The sequence below is a fragment of the Pezoporus flaviventris genome, unplaced genomic scaffold (genome assembly GCF_033815535.1).
Source record: "Pezoporus flaviventris isolate CSIRO_AGI_PZ_B2104156 unplaced genomic scaffold, CSIRO_AGI_Pfla_v1 ptg000047l, whole genome shotgun sequence".
Classification (NCBI taxonomy): Eukaryota; Metazoa; Chordata; class Aves; order Psittaciformes; family Psittacidae; genus Pezoporus; species Pezoporus flaviventris.
The window spans coordinates 703448-722342 of NW_026892595.1; positions in this window are offsets into that span (position 1 = coordinate 703448).

Below are 18895 nucleotides of genomic sequence, written 5' to 3' on the forward strand. Positions count from 1 at the left end.
TTCCCCCCATACACACAGGCAACTTCTTTTATTCCTGAGGCTGCAAGTAGATCAACTGTCCAAATATACACATACAACCTGATAATCTAGGACACATTCTAAATTATAGATGGTGCTTATTTCTATCCAAATATGCAACATTATTCCACGGAAGTTTCAAAAATTAATTTCATCCCTCTCTGCCTATTTACATCTATTGATATACATGATATCCATGCCAATTACAGTAGATACTCTATTTACTTCCCAGCCTCTGGCCCATTTGCTTGGTTAAAAGCAGACAGTGAAGTATTTATTAAATTTTAGAGTCAGCAAAACTGATGTCTGACTATTTAATGTACTTCTCGTAGTTCTGAATGGGTGCAGGACTTCCTTCAGCTTCCATATGGCCCTGGTCTCACCCTTGTTCTTTTGATACTTGTGAAGGTATAGACAAGTACATACAATTTGCAGGCAGAGCAGCACCAGGGGTGTGAGAGGTCACAGGTGTGTCGTCTCTCTCTCCCTTCCTGAAGCCCACTGCTTGAGGAGGGAGACTTTCTAGATATTCGCCAAAGCTGGAAGCACAGAAAAGGACCATTAAAAATAGACCTGAAGTATCAGGGAGCACCATTTTTGAGATGCTTCTTGGGAAAAGTTGTCCTACTTTACAGCTATTCCCTGCACAGCACTAGGTTGTGTCTGATAGACAATATTATTACCCATCTGTTTTTTTTTTTCTTCAAGTATTCCTACTTATTTTCAGTCACCTTTTCTTTTTCAGATGCTGAAAGTGGTGAAAGCAGCTGTAGCTGCAAAAAAAATAGACAACTGTTTGGTATGCAAGAACCTGATCCCAGAGAAATCCAATTCTCTCAGAGCTGCCTATAGAAAAGTTTGTACAGAACAAACAGGTTCCCAGCTTTCCTAATCTCATATAAATTGAAACACAATAAATTGAAACGGTATTATAACCAGGGTGTGAAGAACCCATTATTCAGGCCTTTGCTAGATTTGCAATGAAGACAGAAGTGCTGTAGCCAGACCAAACCAGATCTAAGAACTGGGTAGACCAGAAGGTCTAGTCAAAGAGGAGAACCGAACAATCACAGATTAGGCCAGCAATCAGTATGTTAAAATAGACATACCAATACCAACACAAAAGAATAGTATGGTTGGTGTTCAGGCCACAGACAAGCAGCAAATTGATCCAGACAAGGATGACCCACAAGAAGCGGATAGAAGAGCAAAAGCAGTTTGGGGAAGAAGAGACAGTGAAAGCCATAGTTAGGAGTCAAAAGAAGGAACTAAGCTTAAGGCAGGGCAATATAGGCTTTTAGGGAATCTCTGCCAGTAAATACCAATCTCTAGCGCCAGTTGGTTAGGAAACTTGGCCAGAGGTGAGATTTAGTTCCTGAGTTACCTGGGAAATTATTTACCCAGTGGTAAATAAAAAGATCATTGAATCTGCAACTAAGTTTATTTCATTAAGGAGGTCTGAGAATTGTATCTAGGCACCAAGGATTTCATACATTTCTAGTTTCATGTGCAGACATGTTAAACAGTTTTCTGAAATAGAAGGTTACAAGGAAAATGAGCTGTACTTTTGGAGTTGTTACAGAAATAAAATTCAGTTTAAGATTTAACAGGACTGAACCTTCTGCTTCCACTTGGGCTGTATGTTTAATCTACTGAATTTGAAATATACCTGAGGAGCAGAGTGAGAACACAGTTCTCTTATGAACTGGCAAGTTCTTTCTTCCATTTCTAGCTGGTGAATCATCAGAAACATGATGCACAGTTGTATTTGCTAAAAAGACAGAAAGACAGGGGGGAGTGGGATAAGGAGAAACAGCTTCGATCCTTTCTTGGGCAGAAGTTACTGCTTAGTTCTGGCACATCTAAATCCCAAAAGAAGATCATGATAGCCACCACAGCAAAATCTATTTCAGTCAAAGGAAATGCAGTCTAGAATAGGCAGCTCTTGCAAAGTGATGAGAATGCTGACTGATGAATCCATTGATTTCTGATGGGAGTACAAAAGCAGTATTTTGAAGCATACCAAAAGAAAACCTCAAATATTAAGCCAAAGGTACCTTGCACCAAAGAGTGGCTAAAAGACCTCTACATGGTTTTCATCCATATTCAGATAAAACAAGGACAGCACTGGAGGACTATCCTCAGCAATTCTCCTCAGTAGCCCTGAGGAGCTTGGTTTAAATATAAGCTCTGCAGGATTTAGGTGTAAATAGAACATTTTCTCAAGATGGTAATGTAGTTATTCACACACAAAAGGAATAATGAAAAATAGACTTCTATTAAGCTTGCATTTAGTGGTACCTAACTGCCTAGTGTAAAAATTGAGAGGACTTAAATAGATTTTGCTCAGTTCATTCCTTTTCAGCCTAGTTTTAAAAGAATGATTTTACACCTTCAGGATAACCCAGTGTCTGGTGTCCTGAATCCCCAAGGAGGATTTTATGTGCACCGGGTTAACTTGCATTAAAAATAAATAAATAAATAAATAAATAAAGGGATATTCAAATTAATAAAATTTAGTTGAATTGGCTAAAATTGAAGTTGCTAAAGTTGGAACTGTTTAACTGGGAAAGTTTCTACATTCTGTCAATGGATTTTAGATCACTCTCTTTACCTGCAAATATGAAATGGGCATTGTGTCTTTAAATTTGAATTTATCTAGGAGCATTTGAACAGGTGATGCCTTCTTTTCAAGTCACCATTCAGCCAAATACAGCTTGGACTACACAGAAAATAGGAAGTTAGTCTCTCAATTAATATAACTATTTACATTATTACATTCAAGATACTCCTCAAGAATTGGCCAGATCAAATCCTGAAGACCAATTTAGTATATTGCTGAGGGTGACCATTGATTTTAAAGAGAACTTAGGGTAAACACAGGCCACAGATGATACCCAGTACTTTACATACTTACCAGCCAGTTACAGAAGTCAAAAGAAAGATTGAAAGGTTAAAATAATTTGATCATGGTATAAATAAATGTTACACTATCATAATTATATACATTAAGATTATTTATTGGGTGATCCTTTCAATGTCTTACATTTGGTAAGCTAAAGTATAACAAGAATTGCATTATAACTTGAGAAAGCCAGATCAATGAATCAGCCTTGTATCTAGATTCACTAGAGAGGAAAACAGAACACAGCTTCAAAGGTGAAAAATATGATTGCTTCCCAGAAGCAAATGGAATGTGCAATTGAAGAAACTTGTATCTATTCCTGTCTTCCTGCTATCAGCAGTTCAGCTGTAGGTTAAAGACTTCCTTCTGGCAGACCTAAAGTAAGATTAACAGTTTTTTATCTTTGTTTTGGGTTGTTATGATCACTTATATGATTATACAGAGTAAAGCCACTTTTAGGGACATTTAAATCCAAATGATATAGCAATCATTTCCTTGAGGGAGAAAATAGTGGCTACCTCTGAACTTTGCTCATATCGATCAGCAGCAATCCATGATTTCTATTCTGAATCACTGTTCTCCAATTCTTAGATAGGACCTCAATTCCTTGCACACAGGCGTTTGACTGAATTCAAGCCTTTTTTATTTTCTGCTTCCCAAACATTATATAATTAACTCATCTTTGTAATTTACCACTCTGTTATTTCCAGTATTTGCAAACTCTTTTTGTGTGTCATCTGCCAGTAGTATTAGCAATGATTTACTGACCATAATAAATACATCCTTTAAAAAAAAATAAAAATCCTCTCTATCCCTGTTTTTTAATGCAAATTTTTTCTTATCATTGTTCTCATCTTTGGGAACCTCTTGACGTACTATGTACATATATACTTTACTAGTTGTGAGTGTTATTTTTGCCCATATGGAATATAAGCTTGCCAGTGTCATGGGTTGGTTCCATGGCAACATAATAATGGGATCCAGAACTGTTATTTCAGAGTGAAGTCAATATTTTTTCTGTTAGCAAATAATCATTAGAAGCTTTTATGTTGTTTTACCACTGGTTGAATAATAGTACCAGCATATGTCTCTGAACCCAAAGTGCCAGAAATAATTTTTTTGTCCTTACAGAACAGATGCTTTCTTCACTCCTGTTCTTTCTCTTCAGTCTGTGTTTAGCTCCCACTCTTGATGTGCTTACATAGTATCATTAAAAATAACTCCAGCCCCTGCTCCACTCTGGTTTGTTGCATATAGCACTATACACAATGTCCTGCACAGGCTATAGAGTCTCACCCATCATGATGCCTGTACTTGTTCTGCTCTGTTTACATGTGATTGTTTCTCTGTCCTTTATGAATATCCTCCTTTGATTTGTCAGCATTCAACACCTTTCATTAGACATCTTAGTCTGCCAATTTACTATTGATTCTAAAACATGTGACCATGCATTAACTCTATTATAAATGATGAAAATGCAAATATCCACCCATATTAGCAGTTCCTGACTGCTTAATATGGCTGTACTCATTGTCCCTTAAAGCCAAAAGAAAAAAAATCATTAATCTGCTGGACCATCTGTGCTCATTCTAAACTATCCTCAAGTTATTTTTTGTTAGTTACATAGTTTTGAGAAATGAAATGTTACACTTTTGGGAGAAGATAGGTTGCACTGCCAAATCCTTAAACAATAAAAACAACATTTTTTTTGTATTAGATAGTTTTATTTTTCTCTCTTAATTTCAGTATCTGACTCATCATGACTAAGATGACTGTACTGTTAAATAGCACACAGAAGGCATTTCGAAAATCTATCCAGTATTAAACTACAGTCATTTTTCAGTCTGCTTGACAAAATCACATTGTATAAATTTAGTCTTTGAAAGTAAGCCATGCACCTTTTATGAAGGACTTTTATCCAAAATGCCAGAAATTTTAAAGGAAATAAATCATCTTAATTTCTAAAATTAATAGGTGCAAGATTTATTCTTAAATCATGGATACTCCTTTCTAATTAAATTCAAATGTGTTAAATGCGTCTCAGGAGTGTTAAGATAATAAGTAGTCCTTTTCTGGAACTTAACATCCTTGATCCCTGTCAATAATTATATTGGGTGACTAATAAAATATGATGCCAGGAGTTTTTAAAATCTTTATCTTCCTCCTCTGTCTCATTAGCAAAATGAATAGGCTAGCTCCATGGGCACCACCTAATCTGGAGAATTCAATGTTGTTCAAGGACGCTGCAAATAAATTTCGGCAGGTATTCCTTCATGCAACAGTAGTACATAAAATGCATTTTTTACAATATCTGCCAGTTGCTATACTAAAGTTTCTCTTTGCTGTATAAGCTTACTGCTAGCATCAAAGGCTGGAAGGCCAAACAGGATCACTTACACTGCCAAGTCTGATCTCCTGACCAGGAGAATTTTATGTAGCTATCCCATCAAAAACTACACTCGAATTAGAGCTCCAATGGTTAGTATTTGATCCACAGAACATATAACACTCATCCATTCCACCAGTGGTCTATCAGAAAATGCTGACATCATGAGAACAGATTATTTTATAACATAAGACAATACTTATTTTCAGAAAGTGGACTCAGATCTAACAAAATCTCACAAATCTAACAAATCTCAGATTTAACAAAAATCATGCCAGTAATGTGAAATGAGACAATTTGTTTTTGACCGCTTAATTTTTTCTCAAGTAGATATTTTATTAGAGTAATTACACCTCCAAGTAACAAAAAATACAGTGGGATCCTGAGATCCTGGGGTGATACATATATAAAATCAAAAGCCATCACTAGTGACTTAAATCATTTGGGTACATCTAAGTATTTGAATGACGGACTCCAGAGATTTCATACTGTCTTGATGGTGGGAGGATAGAAGAAGGAATAGGTTGTCACTCATCCAACTCTAAAATATTTTCATCTTAAGTCCTCTAAGCTATACATTACATTCAAATTACACCCACACCGCCAATGATTTCAACTGCAGAGATACCCCGTGCTGAATGTTCCATATATAACTATGCTACATGGCTACATTGGACCATATTTTACATGTGGTGTGTCACATAGAATCATAAAATCAACTAGGTTGGAAAAGACCTTTAAGATCACCAAGGCCAGCCATTACCCCAGGCCTGCCAAGACCACCACTAAACCATATCACTGAGGGCCTCATCCACACAGTTTGGGAACAGTTCCAGGGACAGTGATTCTACCACTTCCCTGGGCAGCCTGTTCCAATGTCTGATCACCCTCTCTGTTAAGAAATTTTTCCTAATATCCGATCTAAACCTCCCATGGTGCAGCTTGAGACCATTCCTCTTGTCCTATTGCTTGTTACCTGGGAGAAGAGGCTGACCCCCACCTCACTGCAACCTCCTTCCAGGTAGTTGTATAGAGCAATAAGGTCACCCCTGAGACTTCTCTTCTCCAGCCTAAAAAACCCCAGGTCCCTCAGCCATTCCTCACGAGACTTGTTCTCCAGACACTTCACCAGCTTTGTTGCCCTTCTCTGGACCACTCCAACACACTTTCTTGTAGTGAGGGGCCCAGAACTGAACACAATATTCAAGGGGCAGCCTCGCCAGTGCAGACTACAGCAGGACAATCACGTTCCTGGCCGTGCCAGCTGCACTGTTTCTGAGAGAGGCCAGGACACCACTGGCCTTCTTGGCTTTCTTATCTACTAACCCTGTAAATTCCCTCCAGTGATGTGGGTTTAGCATATGCTTCCACGGATATGAAATGCACCCACTTACTCTGTTTCAGGTTTTCCTGTGCTCCAAGTAGAAGTGTGCAGGCAGGGTCAAAAGCTCTTCATGACAATGCCACTACTCCCTGGCCCGCCTGTTTGCCATTCCCTCAGTAAATCTCATCCATGGCCTAGATGAAGTCACCCCAAACCTTCTCATTGCCAGCTGAATCCTACACATAGAAAAGGCATGTCTCCTGGTCTTTCAACAAAGGAGCAGCAAAGGGGAAGGTCTGCCTACATTAACGGATTTCAAGTTGTATCTTGGACTGAATGTCTTCTTTGGTGACCAGGTGTGCCCTGCTCTCCTAGGCACTACTAATGGCTGAACTGAGGGGAGTGGGACAACTCCCAGACTTATCCACATGAAGTTGAAAGTATCAATATTCATCCTTCTGTCTCCATCAGTGTATGGGCATGGTTACTGACCCCATTTCTCATCAAAGATGTGGTCATGCATGGCTCAACCTGTAATAACTACTACCTGACATAAAAGTGCACTTTCTCTGGCCCAAGGAAATGATCATACCTTTGGCCTTGCTACAGGTGTCCTTCAGCTTCATGACCTCTAGACAATTCCCCTATTTACCACATGTTCCACACTGATACAGCTGTTGCAATCAGGCTTTCCCAAAATTCTGGTCCCACATTACAGAGAAAAAAAAGCATAGAGCTCCATATGGCCAATCATGTGACAAGTTATGATGATGATGGGCTTAGCTCACCACAGTACGCTGGCTATGTGTCATACATGGGAGGATAGAAGGCTGCAGAGTTTTTAAAAAAGCACAAAGACTTTCTTCATTGTGAAAGCAAGTACACCATTCATTCATTCTTCTTGGAAGTATATTCCCTACAAACTGGTCACTGATAAACTTGCAGAAGCCAGTATTTCTATTTTCAGTAATGATAAGGTTACAAAAATGCCTTTTGTTTCAAAATCATATTATTCTGTGAGTAATCACTTATTTACACTGTAAGAATAGTACAAAGTTAACAAGGTTTCATAGGATAGATTCATTTTGTTTTGCATCTTGTGTTGATACTTCAGAATTTATTTGCTTTTACAGAAACAGTGCACCTTCTCTGGCCCAAGGAGATCATAGAATTATAGAATAGTTAGGGTTGGAAAGGACCTTAAGATCATCAAGTTCCAATCCCCCTGCCACTGGCAGGGATGCCTCACACTAAACCATGTCACCCAAGGCTCTGTCCAACCTGGTCTTGAACACCGCCAGGGATGGAGCATTCACAGCTTCCCTGGACAAGCCATTCCAGTGCCTCACACCCTAACAGTAAAGAACTTCTTCCTTACATCCAATCTAAACTTTAAGTTTTAACCCTTTACCCTTTGTCCTGTCACTACAGTCCCTAATGAAGAGTCCATCCCCAGCATCCCTATAGCCCCCCTTCAGATACTGGAAAGCTGCTATGAGGTCTCCGTGCAGCCTTCTTTTCTCCAGGCTGAACAGCCCCAACTTTCTCAGCCTGTCTTCATACAGGAGGTGCTCCAGTCCCTTGATCATCCTTGTGGCCCTTCTCTGGACTTGTTCCAACAGTTCCATGTCCTTTTTATGTTGAGGACACCAGAACTGCACACAATACACCAAGTGAGGTCTCACAAGAGCAGAGTAGAGGGGCAGGATCACCTCCATTGACCTGCTGGTCAATTGATCTACCCCTGTCCATCAGTTCTGTAGCCCCATCATAGAAGGCCACCAAATTGGTCAGGCAGGATTTCCCCTTAGTGAAGCCATGCTGGCTGTCACCAGGCACCTTGTTGTTTTTCATGTGCCTTAGCATGCCTTCCAGGAGAATCTGCTCCAAGATTTTGCCAGGCACAGAGGTGAGACTGACTGGTCTGTAGTTCCCCTGGCCATCCATTTTCTCCTTCTTGAAAATGGGGGGTATATTACCTTTTTTCCAGTAATCGAGAACTTCACCTGACTGCCATGAGTTTTCAAATATGATGGCTTATCAACTTCATTCACCAGCTCCTTCAAGACCTGTGGATAGATTTCATCAGGTCCCATGAACTTGTGTACGTTCAGGTTTCTAAGATGATCTTGAACCTGACCCTCTCCTGCAGTGGGCCTAGGATCTTCATTCTCAGAGTTCCTGCGTCTGCCTTCCAAGACTTGGGTGGTGTGGTCAGAGCATTTGTCAGTAAAGTCTGAGGCAAAGAAGTCATTACGAACCTCAGCCTTCTCCAAATCCATACCTATGCTCATACCTTTGACCTTGCTTCAGCTTTATGACTTCTAGCCAATTCCCCCTATTTTCCACATATTCCACATTGATATGGCTGTTGCAATCAGGCCTTCCCAAAATTCTGATCCCATCTTATAGAAAATTTGAATCAAAACCATTCATATTTTCTGGTCATACCTTAAGTCATGACAGGTTTGAGGGAACAGCAGGTTTGAGGGAACACCAGCTTTCCTGTCAAATAGCCCCAAAGAAAGCCTCAAATTTCTTGTCTATGTCCTAAAGAACCTTACAGAATAACTGAATCAAAAGTTATTTTGTCCGTACGTGTTATAAAATTTATCATATAATTTGGCACTAGTGAAGTAACCCTGCAGAAGACGCTGTACAACTCCAAGTTCCCTACATCTAATTGATTTTTATATTACTGCAGGCTAATAATCTCCATAGAGCTTCTGAAATACCCAAGTGAGGATTTCATTTCTGCACTTTGTAAAAATACCTGACCATGTACCTCTCCATCCTGTCCAGGTTTGTTCTTTCTTGTTCAATTTGTTCCCTCTACCCATTCAGCAGTATTGACACAGCAGTACACAGCCAGACAGAGCCAGGGGAAAATAACCCAGCAAAAATGAAAAATTTAATGTGAATTAATTCTCTGAGTCAGTTCATTCTTTATTCATACAGCAGAAGGAATGATATAAATGAACAGAGGGAGCTACTCCAGCCACCACTGTTACAAAGAGAAATGCTTGTGAGCTACACCATGCACTCAAAGAAATTACAAAAATGCTCTTCTGTCCGGCTGATGCCTTTTTTAGTACTGACAGTAACAGAAAATGTGAGAAACTATATTGTCCTCTTGCTCTGCATATGCACAATCCTCATAAAGGATTCATGAATCAAGAAATAACTACAGACCACACTTTTCAGAAAGTTCTTCCTGCCTTATGTTGTGGAATAAGAAATACTGATGCACAATGTCAGTGGGACAAGTTTATGGAATTTTGGGGAAAAATTTGTTTACCGATTCATGCATACAATAGATTTTAAGGTGTAGATTTTCGAATCATTACATTAATTTATATATTGTATGCGTATTTGTACATAATGTGTGCTTGTGTATTTATATATCTATTTATATGTTTGTGCTTATTTTATTTATATCTAAAGTTCTCTGAAATATAGTTACCCTGCCATAGTGTCAAAATAAGCTGGTGCAGAAGACAGCATTACATTCTCTGTATAATTTCTTTACGAGAGCCAAAATATACTCATTTATTGCACAAAATCACTGTCTATTGACTTTCCCAAAAATTGTGGTTTTTCCTTTATAAAGCAGCAGCAACTTAAGAGTATTTTCATATGAGTTTGTGTGACTATGCATATAAAAGAAAGAAAAATATAGGTTAATTACTCTGTTAAGAGTTTAATTACTGTTGGAGTGTCCCCCTGCATATTTTATTATGCAGTTTATATTTCATTTACTTAAGAAGAGCATTGAAGCTTATGACCCAAATAAACATTTTATTTTAACATCAAGGAAATATTTAAATGGCTGATTGAATTAAATACAAAAACTAGTAAATTTAAGTATTATAAACTGAAAAAATATGATTATACAAAAATCTGAAATATATATAAACTAAAGCATAGTCTTAGTTGTCTTCCTCTGTTAGATGCATCACTGCATGCACAAGGCCATGAACCCCAAATCAATGTCTTCACTGAAGCTACACTCTGGGAAAAAAAATAATGGGAGTTTTAACTACATAGCAATATAAGAAGAATTTCACAATGTGACCTATAATTTTTACAGAAATAAATTAATGGACTAATAAATTAATAAATTAACTGAAATAAATTAAGGGATGGCATGCAGATGCCAAGATTAAACAGAGTAATAACAAAATATTAGTAAGCACTTTTAATGTAATTAAATTTTTGATGTATTGCAATTTTTAGTGTGTAATTACTTTTGAAGGAACTGGAGAGTAATACTGGATCACACCCTTATTCAACCTAGTTACTAAAGAACAAAATGCAACAATGTTTCTAAATTCTATTAGAGAATAATAGTGTATTGTCCATTATAGATAATGATGGCAAGATTTTTCTCATCTGACAATCACTCATAGTGATTACCTAATAAAAGGACAATCCTTGGTACTATAAGAACCTATGGTCAGTCCAGAATGCATTGAAATGTGCAATATAAAGCATCTCAGCTTGCAAGTGACCTTGAATCTGTTTCCTTATTGCTGGAGGTTGGGATTGTTCCATGGCTGCATTCCCAGTCTGCATCAAAGCGCTGCTGGTAACATCAATCTTAAACACTGGTCTTTAAAACAATTTTTTATGTTGGCCTTGAGCAGGTCTAATAATTTCACTTAATTACCTCTGTTTCTACACAAAAACTGGAATCTAGGCTGACTTCTCATTTTTCATTCTCGTGAAATCCAGCCACAGGCTTTCTGACTGCCATCAAATATCTGGAATCACAATTAGATAAAATATGTTGGATGCCATGTGACACCCAGTCATCTTTATTGCACAGAAGTTCACTTTCAGCTTAGAGCAGAATGAATTCCATTTGACTCAGAGGTCAGTACTTGGGAAGAAAAATGAGAAGTGTTCTCATTTGCATATTCAAATATTCAAATTGGATGCATCCAATTTGCATTATTTGTCTCTTAATGAGAACGACCTTTTCTGCTGATGGGAAAAAGCAACTGAACTTGGCATCTGAAAGTTATGGAAGAATAAGAAATTAGAATTTCTAACAAAACAGGGTAGAGATTGTGCTCACTTATGTGAATAAAGAAATAATCAGGGTCATATTGAACCCTAAACCCAGTGCTCTTTCACCCAGGTTAAGCTCAGTATCTGAATTTTACTGCTCAGATGTATCTGTAATAACATTTCTTGCCTAACACCCATCCTTCACAAAGAACATCTAAACAGTTCTCACACCACTAATGTGGCTCTGGTTAACAACATAACATGTTTGTAATTATTTTACATAACAAAATTTGAAGCTTCAAAATTCAAAGATTAAGTGACTTGCCCAAGGCTACAAAGAGGATGTTACTACGTCAGGACTGGAGCTCAGCTGTATCTAGTCTTTAATCTTGTGTTCAAATACATTAGATCAAGTGTCTTTCAGTACTGGAATGAAAGAAGCAGCGATCAATTTACAAAGCAGGATTAGGATCACATAGCCTGTGTTGTTCTACTTCTGTGAATGCCAAAGAAGGAAATGAGTCCTACATACAGGTACCTCATCTGTAGCCAGGAGACAGGTAACATCATCATTATTCCACGTATTCCTATAAATTTAATTATCCTGTTTATTGAATATATATATATTTGTATAGTCAAATTGCCAGTATGCTTCTCTTCCTTTCAAGCTTAATCTTTCACCTGCAGACCTCAAAATCAGGCAATAAGATCACCACAGAGGTAACAGCTGTTAGAACTGGAACCACTCACATGCAGGACTCAGGATTAATTAAAGAGCTGGGAATTCAGACAAACATCTTGGTGTGGCTCATAAACAAGGGCACAGTTATTTATTCTTCTTATTATTTCTTTTCATTACAGTGCTGCAGGAGTCCCTCATCAGGGATCAGGGCCCATATTGTGAGGATTTATTTAAACACTTAATGAAAATATGGCACCTGCAGTTAAGAATTTACAACTTCAATTATAAGATGAAGAATAAAACTGTCTCTTCAGTTGATTTCTGTAATCATAATATTCTAAACTATACTGACACATACCTCATTTTAACTGTGTGTTCTTCCATGATTACGTACAGGAATGGGCTGCAGTAAGCTTAACACTGCCAGCCTGAAGTGTATCCAGACAAATGTGGGTTGTCCTAAAAATAGACAGCTTACCTTTGCCAGCAGTAAGCAAGGAGGGCATTTCCACTGAGAAAAAGAATATTCAAGCTGTACATAACCAGCCACTCCATAGGCATACACATACATACATAACCAGTTGTGCAAAGCTTTGTTCTTAACGTTTCCTTAATACTTAGCATACTATTTTTTATTTTTTTTTCCAGAATTAGTCAGGAGAGCAAAAGTGACAAACCCTTTCCTGATAAACAATGAAATTACACAAAATTTGTCTACCTGGACTTGTGTAAAGCATTTGACACTGTCCACACAACATCCCTGTCTCTAAACTGGAGATACGAATTTGATGGATGCACCACCTGGTGGATAAAGAATTGCCTGGATGGCCACACACAGAGTTGTGGTCAATGGCTCAGTGTCCAGCTGATACAGGTTGGGTAATGAGTGGTGTCCCTTGGATCGGTGTTGGGACCAACCCTGTTCAACATCTTTGTCGGCAACATGGACAGTGGGATTGAGTGCACCCTCAGCAAGTTTGCTGATGATACCAAGCTGTGTGGTTTGGTTGATAAGCTGGAGGGAAGGAATGCCAGCCAGAGGGACCTTGACAAACTTGTGAGGTGGGCTGATGCCAACCTTACGAAGTTTAACCATGCCAAGTGCAAGGTCCTATAACTGGGTCGGAGCAATCCCGGAGCTACAGGGGCAGAGAAGAGATTCAGGTTGGGCAGAGAAGAGATTCAGAGCAGCCCTGCAGAGGACTTGGGGGTGTTGCTCGATGAGAAAATGAACATGAGCTGGCTTCAGTGTGCACTCGCAGCCCAGAAAGCCAACCATATCCTGGGCTGCATCAAAAGGACTGTGACCAGAAGGTCAAAGGAGGTGATCCTGCCCCTCTACTCTGCTCTTGTGAGACCCCAACATAAGAAGGACATGGAGCTGTTGGAGGAAGTCCAGAGGAGGGCCACGAGGATGATCAGGGGGCTGGAGCACCTCACATATGAAGACAGGCTGAGAAAGCTGAGGTTGTTCAGCCTGGAGAAGAAAAGGCTGTGTGGAGACCTCATAGCAGCTTTCCAGTATCTGAAGGGGGCCTACAAGTATGTCAGAGCGGGACTCTTCATCAGGGACTGTAGTGATAGGACAAACAGGTAATGGGTTCAAACTTAAACAGAGGAAGTTTAGGATAGATATAAGGAAGAAGTTCTTTATTGTGAGGGTGGTGAGGCACTGGAATGGGTTGCCTAAAGAAGTGGTGAATGCTCCATTCCTGGTAGTGTTCAAGGTCAGGCTGGACACAGCCTTGGGCGACATGGTCTAGTGTGAAGCATCCCTGCCCCTGTGATTGCGACTAGATGATCTTAAGGTCCTTTCCAACCCTAACTATGCCATGGCTTTTGTAATTTCTGTTTTCACCTGTGTTTCAAAATCTAGTTTATATTGGGCACAGGTGCAAATGTTCACAAATAGGGCAACAGAAGGACCAGCTCTAGTTATTAAAGTAATGAAATCACCTTTAAAGCAGCCTGAGAAATAGCTGTTCTACCAAGAGGCTATTTTAATGTGGTAATTTTTGTTACTTGCTAATGGGGTAGTTTTATAACTGATTTATTAATCTTGACTTCTCCTTAGTACAACAAAGACAAGGAACTACTGGAGAGGGTCCAACGGAGGGCCACGAAGATGATCAGGGGTCTGGAGCATCTCTCTGATGAGAAGAGACTGTGGGAGCTGGGCCTGTTTAGTCTAGAGAAGTCTGAGAGGGGATCTTATTAATGCATATAAGTATTTTAAAGGTGGATGCCAAGAGGATGATGCCAGATTCTTTTCAGTGGTACCCAGCCACAGAACTAGGAGCAAAGATGTTTGTCTAAACTAAGGGAAAAGAACTCTTCTCTGTCAGGGTTAAACCAGTGTTGCTATTTCAAAGTACTTTGAGAGAACGATCTTTAACTAGAGATGTCGTGCACACAGTCCAGTGCTGCACTCTGGTTATGGTCAGGTAAGTGGGGTTCCAGAACAGGAACTGTATGTTAAATTAATACTAGATTACAAGCAATAAAATCATGCATTATAGGAACTGAGATTAAGATGCAGAATGGCAACCAACGTGTACAAAACGGTACCTTTGTTACAGTACAAGATCCAAAGTTTGCTATCATCCTGAAAAGACCTCCAAATACTTCACTGTATCTGGCTCAGATACATATCCTATTTTGCACGTTTAACAAATCCTCAGGAAAAATGCCATAAGACTTTTGTTAATTGCTGGGAGCACCCCACTGTGCTAGAAAAAGCTCCTGGAAATTAACTGTCCCTGAAAACAATTACTTTACACCATGTATAAAAAAGAATGTGTTTAGCAGTGGAATGAACACTGATGCTGCACACTACTACCGCTGCAGTTGCTCCTGTGTTAGTGGCACCATACTTATTCTTGTCAGTGTTATCACTTTCATAGATAAATAAACAGGTAAAAAGTGATTTTAACAAAGTAACAGTAACTGTCCATTTTAGGGGATTTGTTTGTCGAATCCAAGCATTCGTAGGCATTTATTCTGGAATGTCGCTCCTACTTCCATGTATTGTTTGCCTTGTCAGAATTAAAGAAATCGCTAATAAAAATAAGGACTGATCTTCAGAGAACAGAATTACAATTGCTATGTTAAAGCTAAGCAATTAACAACAAAGGTGAAAGAACAGAGGGAAAAGGAAATGTCCCTTGTTAAATATTTATGGGCGTTTGATGAAAACTGCCTTATAAATGACAATATAATACAAGCGTTCCTTAGATAAGGTCAGCATTCAGCATAGAATTAAGTCTCTCATGCAGACTTAATTTTTTTTGGCACAGAAACTTGGATTATATAAATTTCATATAGGAAATGTGAAGTGCCATAATGCGGGACTTTGATCAATGATGCTATCCTGATTTATAATTGTGTTTTTTTAACTGTGATGCCCACAAAGCACTAATTTAAAAGCTCATTTTAGTTGCAACCTACTTCTTCCTTTTAATAACAAGAAAGTCATCTGATTACATTTTTTCAGTCATCCTTGCGTCACATATTAGATAATCTCCTTATAGTTTAAAACTAAAAATGCTAATGGATTGGGGAAATGGGTTTCTGCTTTCACTCAGCATATCTGTCTTTTTTTATGCTTGTCTTTTGGATCATTTATCTAAATAATAACCTTTAGTACCCACTTCTTCCTTCCAATGAACTAAAATATATTAATGATTAAAGTCAGTTAATACACACCTTCTCCCTAGTTTTGCCAACTGAGGTTACCACTTTCAGATGCTTTTTTGTGGGGGGAGTGTGGGAGCTACAGACATCCCCTTGCAGAGCTACTTATATGGTTACTTCCTAATTGTCTCAATCAAAATAGCCTAAGTTATCTTAAACTAACTGTAAATTTCTTTTAATGTATCACCAGTTGTACTGACTGAAAGGTCATCGATCTTGGTGACTAAAAGAAAGGAATTGCAAGAAAAACTCAGCAAACAGCTTTCAGTCAGCAAATATGCTGGGGCAGCTCCAGGAAAGAGGCAGTAATAAGACCCCTCATGGAAAGGTGCTGAGAGGGGTAACTTCTTCAGCAGGCAAAGCTGGAGATACAGCAGGATATATTTGCATGGCCTTAGTCTCAGAATGATGGAAGATAACTCATTTTGTACAAAAGCAGCATGGAGAAGATAAATGATCAGGCCAAGGTCAGGTACAAAGACCCTGGAAATTGTGGGAGGAAGTGCGAGGCAGATTTTTCTAGAGTATTTGTGCAATTCAGGTTTCATCATGCCTAGTTTAAGCAGTACAAGGACTGAGCTTTGAGAAATTGCTTACCACATAACCTCGGGGAGGGGGGGAGAAGATCGTGAGCAACAAGGATGTATCTTTAAAACGCTGTGGAGATCACTTTCCTCACCTTCTGAAACAGATGGAACTGAAGGACAATTGAAGATGCAAGAACTTGGTACTTCCTTGAAACTCTGAAAACATTTTCTAGAAAATTATCCTTCCACAGACAACCCCTCCCAGCAGACCAAATCTCAGTTCTGCTGATCCCTGTCACAGTACGACAAGGTGGACACAGTAACTCGGGTAGATGGATGCCATGCTAGAGACTCACATCAGAGTCTTCAAGTAATATCTGCACCATTCTGAGGCTCTCACTGCTTAGAACAAATTAACTCTGGCACAAAGCTTTCAGCCTGCAGTCAAAAAAGTCTTTGTATGCAAAGCAGTATTCTTATATGAATCAGGCTGTTTTCTCCATTGACAAGAATAAAAAGCATGACCCTGTGAGCTCAGTCTAAAAGTCTTGCTGGTGCTGCTTTGATATTTGCTGTGGTGATAAACAGCACAATATTCTCAATAGCTGCACCTTACAAGAAAGCCAGAATCTACCTATGTGCATTATGTAGTCACTAAATCCCATTTTCATGGCATGTGGGAGGTGACCAGGAGACAATAAGAAACAGACAGCTAAAGGAATTGTATTCTGCTGAGGGGGCTAGAAATCCATGAATAGGAAAGTAAATCTGTTAACAAAGATTACCTCAGCAGGAAACAAAAATTTACTGAAACAACAATTCTATATGAACTTTCATTTCCAGTGACTCATACAAGTATGTTCAATTTCATTCTAAACCTGAAACCTGCCCTTGTGGCTTGTTTTCTGCTGAGGGATCACTGTCAAAACAAAGAACAATTACAAAATGTTCTCTCAATTCAGAATTCCTATTTGGCAAGTGATGCCAATATGACGCAGAGATCTAATCATGAGATTCGTAATATGAAAAGTTAATTTCTCCCCGTTTTGTTTATTTAGACAACACAGGAAAGCTGGAAAACTAGTTGGCAAGAGTTTCTAATTATTCACATTTTAGGTTTTAAGAAGACTCTATTTACCAGGTAGTTGAAGCTAAATTGGCAAATGTAAAATAATAAACCACAATATTCTAGGATAGTATATGAAATATTTATTGTACATATTGAGATATGCTGTCACTAGATTTGAATGCTGAATTAGTCTATTAAGCAGACTGATATCTCAATATTATATTTGATTATTATAGTTACATTTTGCTTGAAATATTAATTCTTAGAAAGTATTTTTACTTCACAAACAGGTGATAATAATTCTATCAGTATATCTTTTGCAAAAGTAACATGCCCATTTTCACCCAAATTTGGGATTATGGGGTTCAACAAAATATATGCTTTCCCCATTTTGCTTTGTGACATGACGTACTCAAGAAGGCAAAAACTGACATTTTCTCTCTTTGAAAATATGTGAAATTTCCCATTACTGGAAAGCTCTGTTGCCCTGAATGAAAAATTGCTCAGTGAGGCATAAGGAAGATGCAAATCTTGGAGTTTTAAAAGCATCTTATATTTTCTCAAATTATATTCAGCTGTACTTATCTAGCATTATGGCATGCTGCTGGATTACTGTTATCAATAAATCCATAAATAGGATGTGAAATGCATGTGAGCTGTCTGTGCATGAATAAAGGGCAGCCCAGCAATAAATCATAGCATAATATATAGTTGAAAATGTAGCAAAAGGAATGCCTTGACAAATCAATGCAACGTATTCTGTCACTGAGGGTGAAAGATTCATTACGCATCAGTCTTGAGAAAGCTGAATTTCTGAAGCATGGGTCATCTAGGACGTATGATGTAATGAGAGAATATAGAAACATGCATAGAAAGACAAAAATAATCTTCTGAATAATAAAGCCATATTAAATTTTCAGGTAAAATACAAGTCCTACGCGGTACTTCATTGATCAAGAGTGGTCAGGAGTGCAATGCCAAAGAACAAAATAATGAACCCTGACTTCCTATGGATTGGTCCCCACAGGAGATTCAAGACTGTTTTTCTGAAGCTGGGTTATGTGTGCAGGCTTTCATTCCTGTTTTCTGGCATCTGATAAGGTCTAAGCTTAGATTGTGAAACTTCGTTCAGCTGAGAAATTCTTTCCTCTACCCGGTCACCTATTTTGATGAAACTTGGTGAAATTCAGTGTTCTGTGGAACTCCAAGCATCTGCCAGACATGGCTGGAACCGGCATTAGATTTTGGAGTTGGAGGTAGGAGAGGACACAGACACAG